Source organism: Aquarana catesbeiana, linkage group LG13 (assembly GCF_042186555.1).
Source record: "Aquarana catesbeiana isolate 2022-GZ linkage group LG13, ASM4218655v1, whole genome shotgun sequence".
NCBI classification, from domain to species: domain Eukaryota; kingdom Metazoa; phylum Chordata; class Amphibia; order Anura; family Ranidae; genus Aquarana; species Aquarana catesbeiana.
In genome coordinates, this window is record NC_133336.1 from 86,608,780 (window position 1) to 86,626,549 (window position 17,770).

Genomic DNA, 17,770 nt, shown 5'->3' on the forward strand with positions numbered 1-17,770 from the left:
GGTGCCGTTGGCAAGCGTAAGCTTTTCTGATTGTGTTCCGTTTACTAAAATTGTGGCAAAGGGTTTGGAGTATAGGGACATAATGCGTGAGAGCATGTTTGGGCCTAATCCTATCTGGGAGAGGGTGGTTTGGAGAAAGGACCAGCTGACCCTGTCAAAGGCCTTCTCTGCATCACAGGAGAGAAGGCAGGTCGGTATGTGATTGCGTTGGGCATAAGCTATCAGGTGTATGGTCTTGGTGGTGTTGTCCCTGGCTTCGCGTCCAGGGACAAAACCCATGTGGTCTCTATGTATTGTCTCGGGTAATAAGGGTGAAAGGCGATTTGCTAATATTTTGGCGAATAGCTTTAAATCTATGTTTAGGAGGGATTTTGGTCTATAATTGGAGCATAAGGAGGGGTCCTTACCAGGTTTCGGGATAACTACTATTTGGGGTTGGAGTAGGGTAGGATAGGGGGTGAGGGTCTCATCTATGGCATTAAATTCTTTTGGTAGGAGGGGTGCTAATATGAGTGCAAACGTTTTGTAGAAGCGTGAGGAGAACCCATTTGAACCAGGGCTCTTACCATTTTTAAGACTTTTTATAGCAAGTTGAAATTCAGCTTCGGACAGGGCGGATTCTAAGTCCGCCGTGTCAGAAGCCGGGATGGTTGGAAGTGCAATTTCCTGGATGTATGAAAGCAAGTCATGTGTCGGTTTAGTCCATTGGGGCAAGGATGGCTGTGCCTGGGGGGGTGAGGTTGTATAGGGTGGAGTAGTATTGGCGGAATTCTTCGGCTATAGCCGCGTTGGTTAGTATTTTACCTTTTGTAGAGGAATTGATGAAAGGAATAGGTTTCTGTGCTTGTCGGTGCTGGAGTGTGTTTGCAAGGTGTCTGCCGTACTTATTAGCTTGAGAATAGTGGGCAAATCGCCCTTTACTTCTCGCCACTATAGCGCGTTCCGCAAAGATTCGCAGGAGGTCTCTCCTGGCGTTGGTCAGTTCTAGTTGTACGGTGGGATCATGGGTTCGTTTATGCGACTCTTCCAGGGTGGCTATAGTGGTAAGAATATATCTGCCGTGCGTGCACGTTTATGTGATATATCTGCCATGCGTGTACGTTTAAGTCGGGAGCTGTGTTGAATGAATTTACCCCTCAGAACACATTTAAGTGCTTCCCATTTTGTAAGCGGGTTGGTGTCGTCATGTGTATGGTCTTTTACAAAGATTCGGATGGTCTGTATGATGTCTTGAGTGCAGACTGAGTCATGTAGTAGGTTGTCATTCAACCTCCAAGACGATCTCTTCTTATGTGTGGGGATACTTCCCAAACTCATGTGTGTGGGGGCATGGTCAGACCAGAGGGTGAGGCCTATGGAGGTGATGGGGGAGTAATCCAATAAGGATTGAGAGATGAAAATGTAGTCTAGCCTACTGTAAGAGGAGTGTGCGGGGGAGTAGTACGTGTAGTCTTTAGTTGTGGGAGGTAGTATTCTCCACACGTCCACTAGTGATAAGTCAATGAGGGTTGATCGGATTTTGGTCAGAGAGGCTGGGGAGATTGAGGACTTACCAGTCGGGGAGTCTAGACGAGGTATCAAGGCAGCATTGAGGTCACCTCCCAGGATCATGTTGGTTGTGCCAAATCGTTTCAGGCGAGAGGTCACCAAAAAGAGGAACTGCAGTTGATCCTGATTTGGAGAATATACATTAATTATTGTATAGATCATATTCATATATGACAATTTTAGAAAAACATATCTCCCTTGTGGATCGATATTTGTGTCAAGGACATCTGGTGTGAACGAGGCGTGGAAGGCGATGGAGGCCCCTTTGGATTTTGCAAAGGGGTTGGTGCTGTGGAACAAAGTGGGGCATTGCTTATGGAGGAGATGTGGAATCGTGTCAGATCTGAAGTGACTTTCTTGGAGAAGGAGGATTTTGGTGCGGAGTTTATGGAAATGATACAATATTTGCCTTCTCTTTTCTGGAGTATTAAGGCCTCTACAATTGAGAGAGGAGACTTTCATGGAAGTTTGTGTTGCCATGGGGGGAATAGGTTGGGGAGTAGGTGTACATTGGTGTAGGTAAGGCTCGCTGTGTCAGGAAAGGGGGTAGGCGGGGGTTGGGAGGAAATAGAGTGGCATTTAGCAGTGAACAGGTAGAAGGGAAGTATGAGAGGTAGTAAAGAGAGAAAAAGAGAAAGAAAGGTAGAAAACCAAGGCCTCAATGGCTGCACTAATAGTGTTGTAATCAACATGTCAGCTAAGACCGCTATGGGCACTGAAAACCTTAAGTGGGGGGTCGCAGTCAGTGCATAGAGGGACCTGCACACACCGGGCAACAACATTAAACCATTTTTGTAAACATAATAGCTCAGGGCCCTGTATTTCTGTGTTCACCCTGCATCACAATAGGTAAGTATCTGAGAGGACAAGTCCTTGGAGGATACAGTGTAAACCCTATAGCGCACAGGGTCCTTTTACTGGCTCTAGATATAACGGTACATTATAATGAGGTGGGGGAGGAGGGAGGGGGGATCCAAAGTGGGAGAGGGATAACAATATCTGACAGGGGGTAGGTCTCATTTAAGAGGAGTTCACATTTCTAAGGAGAAAGTCAAAACTTGCATGAGGGAGATAACAAGTAGGTTAGAAATGTAATGTCCCAACAAAACTGAAATCAGGGATGCCTGTGAAGTGAAAGTTAGTTAAAAGTCAAAGTGTAGGCAGCGGAAGTTCATCCGGCCATCGACTTGGAGGCTTTCGATCTGGAACGTTTGTTCTTCTTGGATTCCTTTTGCCAGCCTGTGGCGACAGGGAGTCCAGGAGTGGCTGCATGAAGTGGCCAATCAGGTATAGGGATTTGTGGAAGCTCAAAAGTCCCGAGGAAATTTGGGAGGTCACCCAGTGTGCAGAATGTCGCCGACTTTCCATCGTGAGATGCGAAAAGGTTAAACAGGAAACTCCAATGATATTTAATTTGTTTTGCTTGCAGGGCTCCTGTAAGTGGTTTCAGAGCACGACGCATATCCAGGATCAGCTTGGAAAGGTCTGGAAGTAGGGAGACCTGGGCGCAGGGCAGGACTTAGGGTGGTGGGGGCCCCTGGGCTTGAGTCACTTTCGGGCCCTACTTTCTTTACATTACTTTAAACCTTTAGTTTTCTTTTAAGCGCGCCACTCTGATACCGTTTGTCCGCCATTACATCACTGTCTAATTTCTCAACGGCAGTAAACAAGGCACTACATAACTGCCAATAACCAATCAGCAAACCTCAAGATAAGAGTTTAAGGAATTTTAAGGAACAAAAACTATTTAAGGAAAAAACTTACATTTAAATGCTCATCAATGCAGACTTGCACAGCGTCCATCTGCATGCTTGTCCAGTGTCATTTGCAGCCTTGTCAGTGTCATTTGCAGCCCTGCAGACTTGTCAGTGTCATTTGCAGCCTTGCAGACTTGTCACTGTCATTTGCAGCCTTGCAGCCTTGTCAGTGTTATTTGCAGCCTTGCAGCCTCCATCTGCAGCTTTATCAGTGTCCATCTGCAGCCTTGTCCATGTCATTTGCAGCCTTGCCCAGGCTGCAGTTAAACTGCAGTGACTTGTCAGTGTCACTGCAGTTTAAATATGGCGCCGCTGAGATACACAGAGCCGGTCCTGTGTATGCCGGCTCCTGACGGCTTTTCTCGGCTCCTCTTGCAGTCCCGCCCAGTTCCGCCCTATGATGGACATAACACAGGTCCAATGGCGGGAATGGGCGTGACTGTGAGCGGAGCCGAGCGCCGCCGATATACATACATAGCCGAGTGTACTCGGCTAGCTCCGCTCACAGTCACGCCCAGTCCCTGTGTTATGTTCATCATAGGGCGGGACTAGGCGTGACTGTGAGTGGAACTAGCCGAGTATAGCTGAGTATACTCGGCTGGGGCCCGTGGGGCCCCCTATTGGGCAGGTAATATGGGCTTGAGCCCAGTCAAGACCAGTGGTAAGTCCGGCCCTGCCTGGGCGCCATTAAAATATATGGCCTCTTGCGTGCGTGGTGCTTGCATTATGTCAGCCTTAATCGCATAGAGGTGTACTCTGCATATTACGTCTCTGGGGTGTTCCAGGTTTGGATTTTTAGGGCCTAGGGCTCTGTGTACACGATCGAGATCCAGAGGGACATCTTTGGCTTTTTGGAGCAGTTCATTAAACATGGCGGTAACTGCAGGAGCCAGGTCTTTGGTCTCCACGGACTCTGGGAGCCGCAGATGCATATATTGTTGCTTCTGGCCCTATTTTCTTGGTCATCTTGGTAGTACATTATTTGTTAAAAATGCAGGGTGTGCTCATGTAAAATGGCTGTGATTGTAATGTGGAGACAGTCTCCTCTACACTGTGTTCCACTTCTTCCAGCCTGTTTGTGACATCGCTGCGCAGCTCTGACATCTCTTGCTTATATGAGTGTTCAAGTCTCTGCACACAGGCTTCAAAATCATGTCTGGTTGGCAAGGCCTCCATGTCCCAGCTACTGAAGGACCGGTGTGATTCAGGGGAATGACAGGCAGAACGGATGGAGCCGTTTTCAGAGTCCACAGTCTGGTTTTCATATGTGGTGTGGAGTGCTGTGAAGCAGCTCCCTGTGAGGCCGCGTGTGTGCCTGAGGATCGGGACAGCGCCATCTTGGATGAGGGGGGGCCGTGCTGATTCGGCCCTAATCGGGTGAAAAAAACGTCCAATTTCCCCTTCTTTGTGCGGGTCAGGGGTCTGGTGGTCCTCTCCCCCACCTCTCCTCTCCATTACCGACCTTTGTTTTGATCCTGAGGAGCGCTGGGACCTGTGGATAGTCCGGTGCTCCAGGAAGACACGTCTTAGTAGTCCATGCGCTAGACCACGCCCCCTGATTGCATACAAATTTAAACTCTAAAGCATTGTACACACGGTCAGATTATTGGACGAATTTTAGTCAGTTTTTTGTTTGATGCTAGTCTCATATAGAAAGCGAAGAGGGTATTCACCATAAGAAAATTTTCTGACGACAGAATTCAATGTCAGAAGTGATGTAATGTGTTGAATTGTTTTGTATGTGTTCTTTCCTTTCTGAGCATGCCTAGTCTTGCTCTTCAGATTTTTTTTTTTGTCAGAAAACCGTACTAATGAAAAGAAAATCGGACGTTGGTGGTCACATCAGACAAAAATTTTCAAGCCTGCACATCCAGTTTTTGTCTGACGAAAATTCGTAATCAGCTGTCAAAAGCAGCATACTAACGATCAGAAAATCGGTAGATCGTTCATCGGACTAATTTTATCTTCAGATTTTCTGACTGTGTGTGCGGGCCTTTAAGTTTTGACCTCATATTATATAGTTTTGGTAAATCTGAAGACAAAATCTGCAGAAAAACTAATAGTGTGTATGGGGCTTAACTGTGAATGTGGGCCAATCTAGAATACCCTGAATTTACCCAACTTTTATCTTTTATGAACAGAAATCTCGGTTTGCATCTATGCAGTCTTTTCTGGACCTTTCTACATATAAAAGATAAAAGGAGCAGCAGGGTTTAGGCCAGAAAGCAGCCAGCTGCACAAGACAAACACCAGGATAACAATCACAGTCACTCAGCAGGTATTATGTGTCCCCCTGATTGAGTGAAAATGCAACATATTCATGTATGATTGAATTAGACCTTCAACTAGAAGAATCTACTGGCACCTTTTCATGTCTGTTATCAATGCAATGCAATACTGTGTCTATATGCTATATATTAATAAAAATATAAAACAGTAGTACAGAAAATGCATTCAAATGATATCAAAATATACATAATACAAACGATAACTTAAAACATATTATGATATCTTGATTAGTGTTGTCTAATTCATTTAAAAGCTTTTCATTATTTGCAATACCTGTGTTCCTGTGTCAGAGGGCAGAATTTGGGCTGTTCTTTGCAGTAAAACACATACATTTTACGTTAAAGTAGAATTCTATTCATTCATGTGACAGTACATGTTAGAGCTTGTTCACACCTGACTAAATTTCTAACGCGTAACAAATGCTCCTATAGTGTTAGTATGGGCGTTAGACTCGTGTTAACCACTTACGGACCACCCGCCGTCGTTTTACATCGCTAGCTTGAAGAGGAATATTTCATTTTCCAGATATGTGCCTGCTGTACCATGTACAGTACTTGTAAGAAAAAGTATCCTGTTCTCTCTATATTGTTTCCATGACTGCTGAGAAGTAGGGATGAGCTTCGAGTTCGAGTCGCACTCATGATCGACTCAAACATCGGCTGTTCGCCAGTTCGCTGAACAGCGAACAAATTGGGGTGTTCGCGGCAAATTCGAAAGCCACGGAACACCCTTTAAAAGTCTATGGGAGAAATCAAAAGTGCTAATTTTAAAGGCTTATATGCAAGTTATTGTCATAAAAAGTGTTTGGGGACCTGGGTCCTGCCCCAGGGGACATGGATCAATGCAAAAAAAAGTTTTAAAACGGCCGTTTTTTCAGGCGCAGTGATTTTAATAATGCTTAAAGTGAAACAATAAAAGTGTATTTCCTTTAAATTTCGTACCTGGGGGGTGTCTATAGTATGCCTGTAAAGGGGCGCATGTTTCCCGTGTTTAGAACAGTCTGACAGCAAAATGACATTTCAAAGGAAAAAAAGTAATTTAAAACTCGCGGCTATTAACGAATTGCCGGTCCGACGATACACATAAAAGTTAATTGATAAAAATGGCATGGGAATTCCCCACAGGGGAATCCTGAACCAAAATTTTTAAAAAAATGACATGGGGTCCCCCTAAATTCCATACCAGGCCCTTCAGGTCTGGTATGGATATTAAGGGGAACCCCGGCCAAAAAAAAAAAAAAAATGGCAGACCTGGCAGGCCGCAGGAAAAGAGGGGGGACAAGAGAGCGCCCCCCCTCCTGAACCGTACCAGGCCACATGCCCTCAACATTGGGAGGGTGCTTTGGGGTAGCCCCCCCAAAACACCTTGTCCCCATGTTGATGGGGACAAGGGCCTCATCCCCACAACCCTTGCCGGGTGGTTGTGGGGTCTGCAGGCGGGGGGCTTATCGGAATCTGGAAGCCCCATTTAACAAGGGGACCTCCAGATCCCGGCCCTCCCCCCTGTGTGAAATGGTAAGGGGGTACCCCTACCATTTCACAAAAAAAGTGTCAAAAATGTTAAAAATGACAAGAGACAGTTTTTGTCAACTCCTTTATTTACTCGGGACCCGATGCGTGTGCCTGGCGTCCGCGATGTCCGTCGGGCACCCGCGATTGCCCGTTTACCCGGGCCGGACCATGGATCTGTGTGTGTAAACACACAGATCCACGTCCTGTCAGTTGAGAGGAGACCGATCTGTGTTCCCAGTACAGCGGAACACTGATCGGTCTCCTCCCCTTGTACGTCCCTGCCCCCTACAGTTAGAATCATTCCCTAGGAAACATATTTAACCCCTTGTGTCCCCCTAGTGGTTAACCCCTTCACTGCCTGTCACATTTACACAGTAATCAATGCAATTTTATAGCATTGATCGCTGTATAAATGTGAATGGTCCCAAAAATATTTCAAAAGTGTCCGATGTGTCCGCTATAATGTTGCAGTCACGAAAAAAAATCGCGATCGCCGCTATTACTAGTAAAAAAATAAATACATTTTTTTTTTTTAAAAATGCCATAAATCTATCCTGTATTTTGTAGACGCTATAACTTTTGCGCAAACCAATCAATATACGCTTATTGTGATTTTTTTTTACCAAAAATATGTAGAAGAATACGTATCAGCCGAAACCGAGGAAAAAAATTTTTTTTTTTTTTTTTAAAATTGGGATATTTATTATAGCAAAAAGTAAAAAATATTGTGTTTTTTTCAAAATTGTCGCTCTTCTTTTGTTTATAGCACAAAAAATAAAAACCGCAGAGGTGATCAAATACCACCAAAAGAAAGCTCTATTTGTGGGGAAAAAAGGACGTCAATTTTTTTTGGGTACAATGTCGCACGACCGCGCAATTGTCGTTTAAAGTGCGACAGCACTGAAAACTAAAAATTGGCCTGGGAAGGAAGGGGGTGAAAATGCCCTGTATTGAACCGGTTAAATAATGGAGGGTGGGGCCACCCGGTGACCCCGCCCCCCTCTGACGCACTGTGACTTCCCTGTCCGCCCCCTCTGACGTCACGGGGAATGCCACAGGGAAGTTCCTGTGCGTCAGAGGGGGCGGGGTCACCAGGTGGCCTCCGTTATTTAAGAACCGTCAGAAGAGGAGAAGCGTCACACAGCAGGAGCCTCCCATCCCATCATGCTGGATGCGGAGCGGCCAAGAAGACGAAGGGAAGAAGATGCCGGCTCCGCGGAGGAAGAAACCAAAGGAAGGTAGAAGAAAGAAGATAGAAGAAAGAAGAAGCATTTAAATAAAGGAATTGTCAAAAACTGTCTCTTTTAACATTTTTGACACTTTTTTTGTGAAATGGTAGGGGTACTTTTGTTAAAGGGGGCTTCCACATTCCAATAAGCCCCCTGCCCGCAGACCCCCACAACCACCGGGCAAGGGTTGTGGGGATTAGGCCCTTGTCCCCATCAACATGGGAACAAGGTGTTTTGGGGGGCTACCCCAAAGCACCCTCCCAATGTTGAGGGCATGTGGCCTGGTACGGTTCAGGGGGGGCGCTCTCTCATCCCCCCCTCTTTTCCTGCGTCCTGCCAGGTTGCGTGCTCGGATAAGGGTCTGGTATGGATTTTTGGGGAGACCCCACGCCATTTTTTTTTTTTAATTTTGGCCGGGGTTCCCCTTAATATCCATACCAGACCTGAAGGACCTGGTATGGAATTTAAGGGGACCCCCCACGTCATTTTTTTAAAATTTTGGTTCGGGGATAACCTGTGGGGAATTCCTAAGCTGTTTTTATCAATTAACTTTTATATGTATTGTCGGACCGGCAATTCATTAATAGCCGCGAGTAGTTTTAAATGACTTTTTTTCCTTTGAAATGCCATTTTGCTGTCAGACTGTTCTAAACACGGGAAACATGCGCCACTTTACAGGCATACTATAGACACCCCCCAGGTACGAAATTTAAAGGAATATTACACTTTTATTGTTTCACTTTAAGCATTATTAAAATCACTGCTCCTGAAAAAACGGCCGTTTTAAAAACTTTTTTTTGTATTGATCCATGTCCCCTGGGGCAGGCCCCAGGTCCCCAAACACTTTTTATGACAATAACTTGCATATAAGCCTTTAAAATTAGCACTTTTGATTATTCATGTTCGTGTCCCATAGACTTTAACGGTGTTCGCGTGTTCGAACTAATTTTTTGCCTGTTCGCATGTTCTGGTGCAAACCGAACAGGGGGGTGTTCGGCTCATCCCTACTGAGAAGCATAAACCAATAACTTGCCCCCCAAAAAGTCAAAGAAACTGATTAAGGGCAAGGCCACAGCTTTATTGAACTATCTAAATATAACAACTTTTCAAATGTACCTGTAGCACGACCCCCTAGGGGACTGCTTGGATTTACCTGCTCATCTGCATCGCTGTGACCCTGTGAACCTTCCAACCCACCTGACGCTATGGGTTCAGACATCATTGCAACACCTTTAAGTAATAAGACAGCACTCAATGCGTTTTTTATTCTATTAACAATTACTGGAATACTACAGTTTAAGGTATGGTAGTACAAAGAGGTAATGGTTCAACTGAGTTTGGGACAGCAGCACAAACTCAGCCGAATGACTACTTAACCACCTCAATACTAGGCACTTATACACCTTCCTGCCCAGACCAATTTTCAGCTTTCAGTGCTGTTGCAGTTTGAATGACAATTGCGCGGTCATACAACACTGTACCCAAACAAAATTTTTATCATTTTGTTCCCACAAATAGAGCTTTCTTTTGGTGGTATTTGATCACCTCTGCGGTTTTTATTTTTGGCTAAACAAATAAAAAAAGACTGAAAATTTTGAAAAAAATAAAAGTTTTGCTTTTGTTTCTGTTAAAATTTTTTGTAAATAAGTAAGTTTTCCCTTATACTGATGGGCACTGATGGGCACTGATAAGGCAGCACTGACAGGCACTGATAAGGCGGCACCGATGCGGTGGTACCAATGAGCGGGCACTGACGATGGGCACTTTTTGCAGCACTGATGGGCACTGGTAGGTGGCACTGATGGGCACTCATGGGTGGCACTGGTGGACACTGATGGGCACTGATAGGCGACACTGATGGGCACTGAAATGCTGCAAAGATGGGTTCTTATGGGTGGCACTGATAGGCGGCACTGCTGGGCACTGATACGTGGCACTGATAGGCATCCCTGGTGGCACTGGCAGTGGTAGGCATTGTGAGTGGGCACTGATTGGCAGCTGCCTGGGCATTGATTGGCAGCTGCCTGGGCACAGATTAGTATTTCCCCGGGGGTCTAGGGGGCATACCTGGTGGTCCAGTTTGGATGGCCATCCTAGTGGTCCTGGGCGGCATTCCTGGTGGTCCTGGGCGGCTTCCCTGGTGGTCCTGGGTGGGATCTGAGGGGGGGCTGTGCTGATAAACAATCAGCACAGACTGCCCCTGTCAGGAGAGCAGCCGATCGGCTCTCCTCTATTCACGTCTGCCAGACGCGAGTGAAGAAAAGCCGATCACCGGGTCTTCCTATTTACATCGTGATCAGTCGTGATTGGACACGTCAGAGACTGTTTACCTAGATCGGAGTTGCTGTGTGTCAGACTGACACACCGCAACAACGATTGCCATGATGCATGCCCCCGGGGGCGTGCAGCGGCGTAATATCCTGAGGACATTATATGACGCCCAGTCAGGATATTGAAACCACTTTGCAGCCGTCATTTTGCTATATGGCAGGCGGCAAGTGGTTAAAGTGATTGTAAACGATCACCTTGTAAAACAACCCATTTGGTTTAAAATAGAAAAGAAAGGCAAAATATTTTTGTATAGATATAAAACAAATAAAAAAACATTATAAATACCTTTTTTCCCTTTTTTTATAAGTGATCACATTCCTTCTTTTCTCAGCTGCATAAGAGCTGGGGGGAGGAGAAGCAGCAGCACACTGAGCTTGCCAGTGAATGGCTGTGCAGCAGGGGCGTGTCGGGACAAGTCTAATCATTGGAGGAGAGTACACTGAGTTCCCAACATAGCTAGAGAACTCATCATGCTGTGCTCTCCTGCTTAGTGTGTTCAGTTTGTAATAGGAAAGCAAGGGGAATAGCAAGAACACCAGGGATGTCACATAAAGGAAGCAATACATAGAGAACAGGATACAGTCTCATACAAGTACATGGTACAGCAGGCACATATCAGGAAGATGAAGTGTTAGGGTAACAAACGCTTTAAGAAATGTCAGTTGAGACAGAAGACAACAGCAAAATGTTATATACACCTATGTACAGTAGAATACCTCTTGGACATAACCTGAAAAGATAAGCAAGTTAAACAGCAATACTGACAATACTTCTAGAAAGAGAAACCTAGGCCGGCCTGTTTAACCTCTGATCCTAATGAGATATGCAGCTAAACATGGATGGTGTAAGGGCCCTTTAAGTAGCAATGACAGAATATCCCCTTTGCAGATCTGAAGGTCTTCACTGGCAGTCGGAGCTCATTAATTGTATCCAATAGGGTGTAGTAACAGAGTGATAGTATATCTTGTGATGACTGTAGCTAAAGAGAATTATGTACAGTGTTCGAATAAAGGTGCAGTGAAGTATTCCCAAGGCTTGTGATGATCCCCTGTTACAAAGCACAAAGCGTGGTTAGCTGCACTGTAGCATAGTTGCCAACAGTCCCGATTTTCCTGGGACAATCCCAATTTTGGGTCCCTCGTCCCGATTTAATCTTGTCCCGATTGTTTTCATGGGATTTTGGGTTTGTCCCGAGAAAATCGGGAATGTTTTTGTGAAAAAACGGCAACGGCTCCACAAAAATGGCCGCCGTCGCCTCCACGAGTGTATTTCCCCCTTGTGTTCAGTGCAGGGGAGAGGGGCAGCCAATCGGCTTCTCTCTTCAGTGCACAAATAGAAAATTCTATTGTACACTGAAGCCTATTGGCTACAGGGATTGGCGACTCCTCCCCCCTCTCCACTGAACACAAGGAAATGTTCAGTCGCCGCCGCCAATCCTCTGCTCTGCCCCGTGTGTGACAGTGTCCCAGGGCTCGCTGGCTGGGGACAATGCAATCATGGTCCTGGCTCCCCCCTTGCGATGAGCAGGGATACAGTCACAGACACCCTGATGGAAGGACTGGGGCTCCGCTGGCTGGGGACAGTGCACTGAGGGTCTTGGCTCCCCCTTGCACCCCGTCCCCCCATGTCACCACCATACCTGCACCCCCCTCTCCCCCGTGTCACCACCGTACCTGCTTCCCCCCCTGTCACCACCATACCTGATTCCCCCCTCCCCCCATGTCACCACTATACCTGCACCCCCCTCTCCCCCTGTCACCACCATACCTGATTTCCCTCTCCCCCTGTGTCACCACCATACCTGCAACCCCCTCCCCCCATGTCACCACCATACCTGCACCCCCTCCCCCCATGTTACCACCATACCTGCAACCCCCTCCCCCATGTCACCACCATCCCTGCAACCCCCTCCCCCGTGTCACCACCATACCTGCTTCCCCCTCCCCCCATGTCACCACCATACCTGCACCCCCTCTCCCCCCGTGTCACCACCATACCTGTTTCCCCCCTCTCCCGTGTCACCACGATACCTGCTTCCCCCCTCCCCCCGTGTCACCACGATACCTGCTTCCCCCCCTACCCCCCGTGTCACCACGATACCTGCTTCCCCCCCTCGACCCATGTCACCACCATACCTGCAACCCCCCTCCCCCGTGTCACCACCATACTTGCACCCCCCTCCCCCCCGTGCCACCACCATACTTGCACCCCCCCGTGCCACCACCATACCTGCTTCCCCTCTCCTTCCGTGTCACCACCATACCTGTTTCCCCCCTCCCCCTGTGTCACCACCATACCTGCTTCCCCCTCCCCCCGTGTCACCATCATACCTGCTTCCCCCCTCCACCCGTGTCAGCACCATACCTGCTTCCCCCCTCCCCCTGTGACACCACCATGCCTGCACCCCCTCCTCCCCATGTCAACATCATGCCTGCACCCGCCCCCCCCCATGTCACCACCATACCTGCACCTGCCTCCCCCCCATGTCACCACTATGCCTGCACCCGCCTCCCCCCAGTTACCACCATGCCTGCACCCCCCTCCGGCCAAATCACCACCATGCCTGCACCCCCTCAGGCCTAGTCACCACCATGCCTGCACCCCCCAGGTCACCATCATGCCTCCACCCCCAAATCACCACCATGCCTCCACCCTTCCCCAAGTCAGCCTGTAACACCCCAAGTCACCATGCCTCCACCCACACACCTCTCCGCTGGGGACACCTGACGTAAGAGGCACTCCACTGGGGACACCTGATGTAAGAAGTACTGTACTGGGGACACCTGATGTTAGAGGCACTGTACTGGGGACACCTGATGTAAGAGGCACTGTACTTGGGACACCTGATGTAAGAGGCACTGTGCTGGGAACACCTGATGAATGAATGAATGAATGATTTGTAAAGCGCTGCAAATGCGAACTGAATCGCCTCAAGGCGCTGGATGCATTCTCTGTTGTCAGCTTCTCAGAAAAGGAAGGTCTTTAGTTTTTTTCTGAAGGCCTGGTGGTTTTCTTCCATGCGGATGTTAGTTGGAAGAGCATTCCATAGTCGAGGTCCTTGGACTGCGAATCTTCGTTCTCCCTTTGCTTTGATGTAAGAGGTACTGTCCTGGGGACACCTGATGTAAGAGGCACTGTCCTGGGGACACCTGATGTAAGAGGTACTGTCCTGGGGACACCTGATGTAAGAGGTACTGTCCTGGGGACACCTGATGTAAGAGGTACTGTCCTGGGGACACCTTATGTAAGGAGACGCTCTGCTGGGGGCACCTGATGTAAGGACGGACTCTGCGGGGGGCACCTGATATAAGGACGGACTCTGCTGGGGGCACCTGATGGCATCTAGTGGCAGGTGACACGCTCAGGGGTCCCACTGATTCTGCATTATGGTGAGTTGAATGATTTCATTCTATATTACAATGTAATAATAGAAATAATGCGCTTCAATCATCCTGACACCATAACAACCATGGTGACGGGATGATTGAAGTGCTAACACCAGGTGTTTGGAGTATCTTTATCTGCTGATTGTTAAACTCTGGAATACACATTGCTATTGTGGTGTAGGATCTGGGTCTGCTGTCCCTCCATCCCTCTACCCCCCTTTCTCCCTTTCCCTCTCCATCTCTCATTCATCTTAGACTCTAACCACACCCCTTGTTTGAGCCACGCCCATGTAAGCCACGCCCACTATTTCACATAAACCACACCCCTTTTTTGGCACGACGAGCTTCGCATGCCGCATTTTTCTTTTTCCTATGCCACGCCTACAAACGCATGCCCGCCCCCTAATTATAGTGTGACTCTGCCTACAGCCAAAAAAGTGTCCCGGCATTTTTTTTTTACAATGTTGGCAACTATGCTGTAGGTATAAAATAAATACTGCGCTTACACTAATTTACATGAGCTGCGACTAAAAAGTAGTAAACCATATAATCTAATAAAATTCAAAAAGTCGCGCTAAAAAACTGAGAGTGGCAACAAACAAGTGCCCAAAAGCCTCATAAAAATATGAGGATAAGTAGTGGTCACTGAGCAAATATTTCAATGCTAGTCAGTGTATGAATGCACCATAATAAAAATAAATTAGTAGGACACAGATAATGCTTCCTATGTCCGTGAAAAAAAGGAAAAAAAAGAAAACAGAAAAAAGAAAAAGAAACACTCAATAATGCGTGACTAGATGCAAACAAGTGAATGTCTCAAAACACTGAGGCAAAATATAATAATGTGACAAATATATATCTGTGCCAAAACATAAAATGAATAATCAGTGTAGAGATAAACAAAATTATAAAACCCAAAAAAAGTCCATGGCTGTACAGAAACGATAATGATTATAGTCCGTACATGCTTTGTAACACGCATGCAAAACAAAATGATAAGTGTCCCCAAGTGCTGAGTGAATACTGGAACAAAAACTTGCTGTAGTGAAATAAGGTGCGTAGACAGACCTCCACCTCTCAAAAACTGCTGCCTCTTACCAGAAAAAATTAAAAAAAAAAACTATGCTGTAGGGATGGTGCTGATCAGATGTCCGATAACAGCAGGCAGCGCTGGATCCCTTCTCGGTCAGGTAGGAATGCTGTGGACCGTGTGGTAGACCGCAACCTCACTCTCCCTGTGTGGAGAGACCCTTCACACACGAGGCCCTGGAGGAAGATAGCGTGAGGCGGGTCTCTAGTTTCTTTTATAGTTCTTCCCAGCAATCTCCCTGGTGGTAGCAAAGATCCCTGGGATATGTAGTCTGGATGCATAGTCATGCAGGGGAACAGCCGTCTGTTGGAACTACCAATCCCACAGTCCCTTTGGCTGAGCTCACAAATATGATGTCAGTTTGATAACGCTGGGAACAAGAGGGATAATATGGTATACAGATAGGGAAGGGAATAGCTGTTCGTTGTAACTATAGTGCATATTTCTACATACCAAACAACAAAACCAATCACAGTTATACTGTGAGCACCCATAAAATATAAACTCACATAGTCTAAGAGGCCTGTCATTACTATCAGAGCCAGACAGGCATTAGACTGATCCCAGAATTGACCTTTTGGGCATAGCCCATAAAGCAACATCAATTGGGGGGTGCAACTTTTGTGACAGCTGAATCTCCTCAGAGCAGTTGGACGTGCCCCAGTGTAGCCTTTTCCTAGAGTTCAGGCTCCACCAAGTCACCTCAGGTCTTTGTTGCCAATCCTCAAGGAGCCACTTAAAGTGTTTGTTACCCCAGAATTTCATATTCTTGATATGTGCTCGCTGTATCATGCACTTGTATGAAAAAGTTTCCTGTTCTCTTTGTATTGCTTCCTTTGTGTGAAATCCCTAGTGTTCTTGCCAGTTCCCCTGCTCTCCTTTTAGAAACTGAACACATTAAGCAGAGGAGCACAGCGTGGTCATTTCTCTAGCTGTCCCGGGAACTCAGCCTGCTCTCTTCCAATGATCAGACTTGTCCTGACATCCCCCCTGCTGCGCAGCCATTCACTGGAGAGTTCAGTGTGCTGTTGCTTCTACTCCCCCAGCTCCAATGCAACTGAGAACAGATATTATGTGAAAAAAGGTATTTGTAATGTTTTTTTTTAATATCTATACACAAATGTTTTGCCTTTCATTTCAGTTTTAAACTGAATGGGTTGGGTTGAGAACTCAGCCTGCCCTCCTCCAATGATCTGACACACCACCTTCTCCACAGCCATTGACTGGGAAGATCAGTGTGCTGCTGTTTTTCCTCCTTCAGCTGTCTAAAATCATTATGCAGCTGAGAACAGAGGGAATGTGATCACTTTTAAAAACGGGGGGAAATGTTTTTTAAAGTAAAAGAAAATGACAAAATTTGGGTTGACCCCAGAAAAGAAATAAAGGGGAAATCTTCCAATGGGGACACTAATTCTGGTGACCTGGGGGTCCTCAAGGAATTCCCTTAATTTGCAGAGATTTCCTCCAACTTCCTGTTATGCTATGGGACAGGAAGTTAATGGAAATCTCTCCAATGGGATACAGATGGCAAAAAATTTAAAGCAGGGTTATGATAGAAAAACGAAAAATTGTTTCATACATACCGTAATTTTACTTTCCTGGTGCATATCCATGGCAGCATACTAGTGATAGGCTCCGCCCTCAGGACAGCGAATATCATAAAAGAAAAGGTTAGTGACTCCCCCATCATTCTCCGTAATATAGAATACCAAGGGAGGGTGCGTATGCTGACATGGATATGCAATAGTAAAGGAAAATGACAGTAAATATGTAACAATTTTCAGTTTTCCTGGTGCATCCATGGCAGCATACTAGTGATAAATAACTAGCTGAGACGGGTGGGTAATGCTTAGAAAAAGAGATTTATTTGGAGAAAACAAAAGCAGATTCAAAAGTAAAAAAAAAACTCCAAAAGTTTCTCTGAGTGAGCAAGTCTGGCATGATCGGAATCTTGACTGGCCGTTGAATGGATAGATGCATGGCTAAGGGGAACCACGGGCATCTTGGCCAATATGGGAGGACTACAGTTATTGGTTCCGCTAGTAACCTCGTCCGGAATCTCGTAATAAGAGGGTGAGGTGGCAATGCATAGGCCAGGGTGCATTTCCATGGACTCATTAGTGCATCCACTGCTTCTGCGTGGGGATGAGGAAGATGCAAGATGAACCTGGGTAATTTGATGTTGGTGGCCGAGGCAAAGAAGTCTAACTCTGGCAGTCCCCAGAGATCCATCATCCAGTTGAAAACCAGGGTATGGAGAGACCATTCGTTGGCATCCTGAAAGTTCCATGAAAGGTGAACGGCTTCTTGGTTCAATCGCCCTGGTAGATAAACTGCCTTCAAGTCCAACAAGTTCCTCTCTGCCCATAACATGATGGGTTCTACTTTCCTCAATAAGGCCCAACTGTGCGTTCGTCCTTGGCATTGGATGTACGATACAGCTGTCCGATTGTCCATGCGTAGTAGCACTGACTTGTTCTTGATCTGTGCCGTCATGGCTATTAGTGCCAAGAATGCTGCTCAAATCTCCAGAATGTTCGACACAATCCCACTGGTGGGAAAAGACCATCTCGCTTGTACTGAGGTTTGACCAAAAGGTGCTCCCCAGCCCTTCATACTGGCATCTGTT